At 50.3% G+C, this 10,775-nt stretch overlaps 1 non-coding gene across 1 annotated transcript; it reads right to left on the bottom strand.

The window, feature by feature from the left end:
* Positions 1-10,383: 10,383 nt before the first annotated feature.
* On the bottom strand, positions 10,384-10,456 carry trnav-uac (transfer RNA valine (anticodon UAC)). The gene has a single exon. It is a non-coding gene; the product is annotated as a tRNA-Val (tRNA).
* Positions 10,457-10,775: the final 319 nt, after the last annotated feature.

Below are 10,775 nucleotides of genomic sequence, written 5' to 3'. Positions count from 1 at the left end.
AAAGCTGACCCTCCGAAAACCACCCCTTACATAATGGCAAACCAGACGGGACTCTGGGGCAAGGGACGTGATAAGAGAGATACTGGTTTCAGGAAACGAAGCAAAAAGAAAAGGGGATTTCCTCGTATATGTTTAAGAGGGTAAATGTGGCTCAGGAGTGGGGATACGATCTATTGTATGCTGAGCGTCCAGAAGATGCTGCAGCTCAATGGACCGAGAGCAAGGACCATAAAAAGTCAATAGAGAAGGCGATTTGGCTAATTTGCCTTTAGCGACATATTCGGCTTCTAGATGAGGAGAATGAGAAATTAAAGGGATTATTGAGGCAGGCAGAAGAGAGGTCCACTGCAAGGGACAGAGTCGGGGAAAGGCTGTGGACTGAGGTGGGACAGTGAAAGGAAAGTAGAGAGCTCACTAAAGAAAGGCACAAAACCCAACTGGACCTTTTACAGTCTCAGATTATTGAAGCCAAGAATAGCGAACTTGCATTGCGGGAATAGATTTCCTGCCTCGCCAAGCAAGTTAAAGATTATGGGGAGAGGGTGAAAGACATTCAGGGAGCCTATAAGGTAGCCAGTACCAGTGAACTTGAGGCTGGTGACCATGGCCCCTGCCAGCAGCTGATACAAGGCTTGAACCTTGCTCTGTCTCGGGTTAAAGGCATGGTGTGCCTGATAAACCCGGGTTTAGCCCAGGAACACCTGGTAGAGCAAGGAGAAACCCCGCAGTCACCGCCTGCAGCTCCCGGGAACAGCCCAGAGCAGCGGGGGTGTCAACCAGAGTGCGGGGCAGGCAAGGATTGCGAACTACCAACACCGGCAGTCCCGAGTTTTAAATCGGTTTGGTAGCAGGGGGAAGCAGGCAAGCCAATAGAAGGAGGGCTGGAACCAGGGCCAATGCACCCGGTCCGGCAGCAGACGTTTAGCCCACCTGGTGCAAATGGAGCAGCAGGACCCCTAGTAAGCAATTTCATAGCCCCCATGACACCCAAAAACTGAGGGCTATGATAGGCCACCTAAGTAAGCTCACCCAACAGGGAGATCCCTCGGTACACTTCCTGGAAGTGGAACACACAGGGGATATTAACGGGTGCGATAATTCAGAGCAGGCTAAGCTGTTGCTCTTCTCGCTAGACACAAAGCAGTGCCATTCCCTCTCTGCGGACAGCAGAATGGGGCGAAACACGTACGCTATGGTTAAGGAGGAGGTTCTAGATGCCATGAGTATGAACGACGGGAGTCCTTTCTCCCGAGTGGAGAAGACAGTACAGCTCTATGGGGAGACTCCTCAGCCTTTCGCCGACAGGTTGTGGCCGGTCTACGAAAGGGCCTGTAGTGGTGTTCTTGACCGGGCCCACCTGGCCCCTAACGAGCTGGCTCACTGGCTCCGCAGCCTGGTGGCAAACAGCTTACCTGGAGTAAAGGCAAAAGCGCAGGTCTAATTCGATCCAAGAGATCCCAGATCCACCGAGGAGGCAGTGGTCAGACAGTTGACCCTGGCTTACCGGAACGGGAAGGTCCATGAGATTAAACCCAGCCAAGGCAAGAGAGAGTGGCATCAGGAAGGTGGGAACCCTCCCCACAAAGGAGGTGAATGTTTTGGGTGTGGGAAAAGTGGGTACTGGAGGAAGGACTGTAGGAACCCTTGGAAAGAGACTAAGGGAAAGGCCGCTCCAACCCCAGCCCGTAAGGCCGGGGCAGGAACACCCGACTCATATGAGACACTCGTAGCCGCCTTACAGACACTTATAAACGGACTGGGAGCAGTAGGTACCGCAACCGGTACAGTAGCCGGTACGGTAAAACCCTCTGCTCCAACCCACCCATGTGTATGACTAGAGCCAGCGCAGCCTGTGTACCTGTGTTCCTTAGAGTACGATGCCTGGAAGAGACCGTGCGTTACAATGGAGGTGGAGAAAGTGAACGGGACCTACCTGCTAGATACTGGTGCTTCCTGCACCCTTGTACATGCAGATAACCCGGCTACCTCACCTCTATAGAACGGGGTCCCATACAGTCTAGTGGGGTTCACAGGCAACGAGCAAACTGGTTCCTTTCCCATCCCTCTCACCATTCAGTTGGGGACACTCAAAACCAAATGGAAGTGTGTCCTGATGAAATGGGAGCAGGAGGGAAAAGGGATCCTGGGGGCTGATTTTATCATTAGCCACTAGATCCTTTTGGATCTGAGGAACCACTGTCTATGGGGAGCCATAGGGACAGACAGGGAAGGTGAGGTGGCGGTGATCCCAGAAAAAGGGGCCAAGGGAACGTTGTGTACCGTGAAGCCAAAGGAGGGTTATGACTTGGAATTACTGGTCAGTAACACCCCAGTGGAGTACCAGGCATATGTACGGGCACACCTTGCAGAATTCGCCACCCACAAACATGACTGTGGCAGGGTAACGGGGGTGGAAGTTAGTATAGAAGGGGACCCCATGACCCAAGCACAAAAGCAATATAACTTCCCCAGGGAGGCAGAGGCAGTCCTGACAACGGCGCTGGGATCACTGGTAGAGCAAGGGGTGTTAAGACCGATAGCTACCCATGTGAACTCTCCACTGTGGCTGGTTAAGAAATGGGACAACTCATGGAGTGCCACCGTGGACTATCGAATATTAAATAAGAGTATCCCTGCCTGTGCACCCATTGTAGCAGCCGTAGCGGACCTCATAGGGAGTATTCCAGCATCCGCGACCACTTTCACGGTGTTGGACATTTCAAATGGGTTCTGGTCCATTCTTTTAAAACGGGAGGACCAATACAAGTTTGCCTTTACCTTTAAGGGCCAACAATACACGTGGAACTGTCTTCCCCAGGGCTTCCACAACAGGTACCCAGCATTTTTCACCAATGCATGGCGAACTGTTTAAAGGGCTTTAGCAGACCCCAGCAGTTGGTGCAGTATGTGGATGACCTGCTCCTGTTCACCGATCAGGGGGAGGAGCATGGCCCACTGCTGACCGAGCTGCTGGAGCTGCTAAAAGAAGGAGGGTTTAAAGTAAACCCGAATAAGTCACAGATCGGCCAGAAGGAAGTCAAATTCCTGGGGCTGACTGCGCGCGCTGGGGAAAGGGCCATAGACAAGGCTCGAAGGGAGGCAGTACAGGAGTTACCAGCCCCCAACACAGTGACAGGGGTAAGATCCTTTCTAGGATTCACTGGGCACCGCAGAGACTTCATTGAGGATTATGCAGCCACCGCAGCCCCTCTGCTCAGGCTCCTACACAAGGGGGTAGAGTAGGACTGGGATGAGGGTTACGAGACAGCATTTAATCAGCTCAAGAAGGACTTGCAGACCGCGCCAGCCTTAGGAGCGACAGATGTAGGAAAGGAGTTTTTCCTGGAGGTGGCAACCAGCGGGGACAGTTTGAGCTCAGTGCTGCTTCAAGAGCGGCACGGCCAGCTGAGACCGGTGGTTTACTCCTCCAGGATCCTCACAGATGTGGAGAAGGGATACTCCAACTGTGAGAGGCACCTCCAAGCCACACATTGGGCAGTGAAAAGATCCTTGATCTTCACGGGAGGGTCTCCTCTAACACTCCTAACCCACCACACACCTACTCAGATGCTCCTAGATGGGAGGATTAAGGATGGGACGGTAAGCAGTGCCCGCATTGCTCGCTGGACCCTGCTCCTCTCCCAGATGGACCTCACAGTAGAAGGCCCCCGTGAGCCAATGCTCGTAGCCAACCTAATCTATCCAGGGAAAGCCCACAGGTGCTCCGTAGAAGGGGTATGGGAAATGCACATTGGCCTTCGGGCTGGGTTACACCCATTAGGCCGGGAAATCGACGTGGACGGGTCCAGCACGGTATCTGCTGGCAAACGACTCACTGGGTGCGGATCCTATGACCCAAGGGCAGGTATTGCCCGTGTAATTAAGCTCCGCAGCACCAAAAGTGCACAGCATGCTGAACTGTCCACCATAATGTACGTGGTGACCCACCCCGAGGAATTCCCTATCCCGTACACGATTTGCTCGGACAGTATGTTCACCTGCAATTCGTGTACGGAGTACGTGGCTATATGGTTCCGTCGAGGATACACGTCCGCTGACGGGAGACCCCTGGCAATCAAGCCCCTGCTGGAGAAAATATTGACAGTGGAAGAAGGAAAGGTCCACATACATAAGGTGAAGGCCCATTCAAAAACCGAACCCCGTGCAGAGGGAAACCAACAGGCTGACAAACTGGCCAAAGAAGGTGAGCGTACGGGAAAGTTCTCGGACCACTACGACACTGGCCGCATAGCAGTGGTCAAGATTAAGAACAGGGCAGCAGAGAGTACAGGGATAGCTTTGGTGCCGGACTTAAAAACAGTTCAGATACAGGACCCGGTCCTGAAAGCTGTCCTGAATGCGCTAGCTAGAGGAGAGAGAGTAGAAGGTCCGTACGGCACAGCAGCCATTACCGTTAAGGAAGGCCTGCTGTTTAAAGAGGGACAATGGGTCGTGCCACAGCAGCACCAGAGGGAATTCGTAAAACTGGCCCATGAGGGTCCAGGAGCGGGACACCCCGGTCCTGAGACCACCTGGCAACGGGTGGAACAGGCAGGATGGTGGCTGGGACTCAGGGAGGACATCCGCGAGTTCTGTGCGAACTGCCTGGTGTGTGCTGCGAACAACCCTGACCCCCAGAAAAGGAAGGTGTCCCGAGGACACGTCAGGAGGGTAGAGGGACCATGGCAGTCAATCCAAATTGACTACATCGGGCCCCTACCCACCGCCCAGGGAGGCTACAAATACTGCCAAGTCCTGGTGGACGTGTTCTAAAAATGGGTTGAATCCTTCCCCTGTCGAACAGCCACCGCACTAGGGACAGCTAAAATTCTAGTGAGGGAAGTGTTCTCCCGGTGGGGACACCCACAGTATGTGGAGTCGGACCAGGGGAGCCATTTCACCGGGCAGATATTGCAGGCAACCCTTAAGGTGCTCGGCATTGAGGGGAAATGGCACATTGCCCACAATCCACAGTCATCGGGTAATGTGGAGCTTTTAAACTATACCATTAAAGAAAGGCTGCGGAAGGAGACAGGAGACTCACCCCAAAAGTGGGTGGAGGTCTTACCGTTGGTCCTAATGGGGATCCGAGCCAGCCAGTCAAAGAGCACCGGGTATACCCCATACGAGCTCATGACTGGCTGGATCATGCGGACCCCCACCCATGTCCTAGCCCCGGTGCTCACAGAAGGTCAGTTCAGAGAGGTGAACTGGGACTGGTTTGTCAGGAACCTGTTTGAACACCTCAAACAGATTCACTGGCAGGCTGCTAGTAACATGGGCAGACAGCATCAGGGTAACCGATTGCTCCTGGAACCCAGCAAACACCACGAATGGGAGATAGGAGGCCAGGTCATGGTGAGGAACTATGCTCGGGTCGGCGTTTTTGAAACATTATATATGGGGCCATACAGCATTGTCGACAAGGCAAGCCCGATGGTCGATGCCATAAAGCTGCCCCGCTGTACTATGTGATTCCACATCAACCAGTGCAAGCTGTACAACCCAGGGTCAGCCAAGCACAGATTTCAGCCGGGATGTGTGAACCGTCCTCAGGACAGGGATACTCCGGTGGCCGCCCCCGACGGTGGAGGGCCCACAGGGAATGTGGCAGGCGCAGAAACCGTGCCTATCGGGACGGTGAATTGCAGTACTGGAGGGGCTATCCCACCCATCGTTTGGGATTAGGACCCACCCCCAGTAACCCAAGCCCTGAGAAGGACCCTCCGTAAACCACGGCCAAAGATACCATGGTCACCGGCATCTGAGCCTCAGCGATTCTACCCTAGGAAAAGGGCAGCCCGACAGGAAAGGCCGAAGGTCAGAAGTACAGAGGCCGCTCAGAGTTAGGACCGCCAGCTAGCTGCCTCCAGCGGTGAGGGTCTCACAGGAGCAGTAGCATCGAGCTGTCCCAGAGACAAGGGTCTCCAGCTCACCGGCTGCGGGGAAACCCGAGCATCCAGGCGGGTATCAGACCGCACCAGGCATGGGCCTGACAGGGACTAACCAGGCCACCCGGAGACGGGTGGCGGCTGTACATAGCTATAATTATTAGTCGAAGGTAGCTGACTGCACCATTTTACATTTTAAGGTTTAGTTTAGAATTGAGGGTAATGTTGCAGTAATGTTTAGGTGATTGTTTTGAGTTTGTCTTGTGTGTCAGCCAGCCTGAGACCAGTTCTCAAGGGCAGGATGCAGACATTACCAGGTGATGGACAAACCTCAGGAGACCAATTAATGTTGTTTAATTTTAATCTATGTTCTTCCTTCTGTAATGTGGTTGTACGTTGGCTACATGCTGGTGAATATAATGTAATTGAAATGAAATGTAACTGTGCTGAAATGCAATTGTAGGGATGGAACCCCCTCCAAGCTGGGAGGGTGTAAACGTAAAAAGTGTGTACCTGTAAAGGGAAAAGTGTATATCTGTGGTGATGTTGCATAAGTGTAATGCATATTTTGGGTATTAGTTTAGTTAATTTACAGGGAAGGTTATTTCTTGGGAGCCAGGAACTTTGCTCACCTGTAAGATGATACCATAAATGACATGGTATCACAGCGGGGGAATGTAGAATTTATCAATATCTCGCAAAGATGCCTGGTACCTTTCCCCTGCAGAGGAGAAGGATCCCTTTCTGGGCTTTTAAAATGAGGTTAAAGGGGCAGATGACGCCTGCCGGGGATAAAGGTAAATGCATTCATCGAGACCCCCACCCCCGCCCCCCACCCCAGTGTTTGGACTCAGAGGAAAGAGAATTTCAAAATGGACCTATATTTCAGAAGCCTGAGATCCCCGAAACATCTATGGGAAGGAGCAGATCAATTTTAAGATTCTACAACATTTTGGCTGCAAAAAAGAGTTACCGAGTACAGAAGGTGGGACTAAATTCTGTGCAGCACATTCGTGTATTAAGGATCCCAGACTGTCTGGGGGGAACTATTCACCCACTAAGAGATAATCGAATTACCCAATCAAGCACAATGGAAATCATGGACAGGAAAACTGGACAATCCTAAAACAATGCAAAACCAGTGATAGCACATTCTCACACCCCAATCGAGTTACTGCCGACAAAGGAGACATTTGAAAATCAATGGACAGAACAGTTTAAACAGAGCGCAAGAGATTTGATGGGAGATAACAAAGCCTTTTTTGGGGAATATATCTATCCCCCAGTTTTACAAGGAAAAACTAACAGAACACCGTCTGGAACTCGCACTGACTCGAACAAGGACACAGACTGGAACACAGACACAGACACAAGCAGCCTGCTTCCTCTACAGTGAAGAAATGGAACAGTGAAGGAAACTACCAGAATTCATCAAGAACTGACCGAGCACGAGGCCCACGAAACGGAAGGTTGTCAGCAACCAAATTGACAATCACTCTACAATCTACTTCTGAACGACCCAACGGGGGAGAAATTACCAAAAGGGACTAACTAAAACTATTCCTAACCAAAGAAAGTGGGTACTTACCCCATACATCCAAAACGCAACTTAGCGTATCAACGGACGCACCCCAACCGAAGACTACGCAGTCCGAAGTCCTCTCCTCTGTCCGGGGTACGGCTCGCTGAGAAGGCCAAGTGCAGCGAACCCCGAAACCGCGAATCACCGGCAACTGTCTAAAGGGATTGGTGAGCATAGCCCCTGAACCTTAAGAGCTATAACTTAGTTAGTTGGGGTAATTGGGAGGGGGGAGACTGGGATAACTTGTGTAAATGTATCTGCATTCTCCTCTTTATCCATTTAGGGGGGAGGCTGGGATAACTTGTGTAAATGTATCTGCATTCTCCTCTTTACTCCATTTAGAGTTTAAGCTGTATTCTTTTCCCCACAGGCTGTAATTTGACAATTTATTCAATGTGTTGTACCCCTCAGTGTGTACTGGTCTGTGTGTGTTATTAAAGGTGTGCCTTTTACTTCTTTACAAACACAATAAAGCCATACCTGCTTCCTACCTTGAAACCGATTGTCTGTCCAAGTCTTTTACAGTCCCTTCATAATTCCAGTGTCTCGAACCAAGGGTCAGGGAGCGATTCGGAACTGCTCATATAAGGTCAGAAGGGCAAGCTGACCCCCGGAAAACCACCCCTTACACTGCCGGCCACAACTACTTCATAACCGATCTTATTCCTCTCACTGCTTCTTTACCCGTGGATTCCTCATGAGGTTGTGGTGACCTGAAATTTCTAAAATCTTAATTTAAAACTAGAACTCTTAAACATTCTTAAACTCATATCGTGCTATTATATACATCTGCCACCCGTCTCCGACTGGCCAAGTTAATCCCTGTTCTTCTCCTTCCCTTATTCAGCCTCTGGTTTGCCTGTGTGGCCGGCGGTAAGGCGGTCTGTACCACAGGACCCAGAGTGTTCTGACTGGAGGTGTACCTGAGTCCCACATTATCGGGGGAATGTCCCCTCCGGGGCAACAACACACTGCTCCTTTAGGTGTGGCTGCTGAGTTCATTTCATTAACTGAGGATTCTGCACAGCCGGGGGCTGCAGGCTGGGGACTCTCAGTTCGTGGCTGGTCCACCACGACCTCTCCCATGAGTCCCTCACCGCCGAAGGCTGCCGGCTGGGGATCCCTGTCCGTAGACTGATCCCTGATCTTGGGTATTCTCTAATGGATGGCCTACCTCCCGGGGCTGACCCACTGAAACTGGGGCACTGGTGACCACGGTGTCTCCGGGAAGCGAGCCGGGACAGCTTTGTCAGGAATCTGTTTGAACACCTTAAACAGATTCACTGGCAGGCTGCTAACAACATGGGGAATGAACTCAGCACTTTAGCTCAAGTGTTCAGGACAGAACTCGCTCCTGAGCATGTATGAGGAAAAAGCTCCAGAAAATATTCTCGGCCAGGGAGCTTTCGCTTGTGAGGTGAACGTGTTAAACATCTCCACTTTCAGCACCATGTCAGACAGAGATGTGAAGCGAGCAGGTGGACTGCAGAATCCCACTTTTAAGGAGTTGGTCGTGGTGTCAAACAAAGAGTTTCACTAAATGATTAAAAATAAGAAATGTCAAAGTCGAACATGCACCTCCAGAGGAGACTGCAATCTGAACACAGCACTTTAAACCATTCCGCCACCCTGAGTATTCAATGCTCGATGTGGCCACCTGCAGATTGATTTTGAACTTTTGTGTCCTGACACATGAAATAAATGAGGACAGCAGGCGTATCTCTGCCTGACACCGGGGAAACAGTGAGACAGACCTTGGAGCAAGGGTCTGGTTATTGCCAAACAGCAAAGAAAATATTTTCTGGAAGAACAATGTTGAAAATAATTGCAACACCAACATGATTAGAACACACAACCTTTCGATTTGGAGTCAGGCGTGCTACCATTGCCTGACAAGGTCCACACATGAAGTCTGAGATGTTCGGCGATATGAAGGTTTCACAATACAAGGTGCTTTAAAATCCCCGCCCATTCCCACCAGGTATCAGATGCAGCGCTCACCTGCCAGTCACCGTATGTTATTTTCTTAAACTTCTGTGTTGCTTTCACGGGAAAGCATCATTAATTAACCCCACACCTTCTTTTGCACAATGAAAGAAATGCTAACTGAGGGAGAGTCGATACTTCAATCATTTGTCCTGTGCTTTGGGGAGCGGGCAGGGAAGTGGACCTGAGTCCATGATTGCATCGGCCATGATCGTATGAAATGTCGGAGCAGGCTCGAGGGGCGTATGGCCGACTCCTGCTCCTATTTCTTATTTTTTTATGTTCTTATGCATGTTGACCCATTTTGCTCATTGTATTTTAGGAGTCTGGTTCAAAATCTTCATTGCTGATGACACCAGGAATCTGGGGCAAATTTTGTCAAATTTAACAGCACTGGTTATTCCTACCATGCACAGGAAATAGAATCAGTAGTGAAGATAAAATCCTACGGTGCTCATTTTCAGATTCAACGCAGTAGGATTTCAAATAAAGTAAAATAATTTTACAGTGAAAAGCTTTAGAAGTGTTACTTGTATTTGTGCCTTTAACTAAATTTTGTGGCGTCTGATTCCCGTTCATGCCACTGCTGAATAAGAAAGGAGGGTTTGACGTTGACCAGACTGCACTGCCCCTGATATTTGTGAGCTCATCCTTCATATTCAGTGGTTTCTCGCCCTTTGATGGGCTGCAGTGTAGCAGATATCACGTTGGCCTCACACACGAAAGGTCCCCGGTGGATCCGTTTTCTCTCACTCAAAGTTATCTATTTATCGAAGTGAAATAAAGAGCAATTAAGGAATAATAGAGCCCTTTTGCCAGGAGAATAAATAGCAAATAAAAACAGCAAATTCTGGAAATCAGGCAGCATTTGCCAGGAGACTAAACTCGCCTCCGATTGTTCCCCTTTGGCAAGTTTAAACATAATGTTTCTGCCTGGGATTGAACCAGGAACCTTTTGTGTGTAAAGCAAACATGATAACCACTACGCTACAGAAATCACTGGTATAACAGCCGCAACAGAGGGGAGCTGACCAATGAGCTCCCTATGTGCTGATCGGGAATGTGTTGGCTCACCTGTCCCAGACTGAAAGTTCTCAATCCTTTTCCTCCGCTGCCCTTTACAGAAATGTCACGGATCACACAGCCACCGTGTTCACTTCCACATCCTCACAGTGGGGCCAGAGAGGCTCCTACCGTCTCCCCGCGATCAGCGAACTCGTTCAATTTACAAAATTAAACCCCGAACACGTGCCCAGCAAAGGGCAGGAGAAGCCAGATAGTCTGTAAGCTCGGTCTATCACAGAAAGTATTGGTAT

The sequence above is a fragment of the Pristiophorus japonicus genome, unplaced genomic scaffold (genome assembly GCF_044704955.1).
Source record: "Pristiophorus japonicus isolate sPriJap1 unplaced genomic scaffold, sPriJap1.hap1 HAP1_SCAFFOLD_91, whole genome shotgun sequence".
NCBI classification, from domain to species: Eukaryota; Metazoa; Chordata; class Chondrichthyes; family Pristiophoridae; genus Pristiophorus; species Pristiophorus japonicus.
This window is presented reverse-complemented; position numbering and strand designations above follow the sequence as displayed.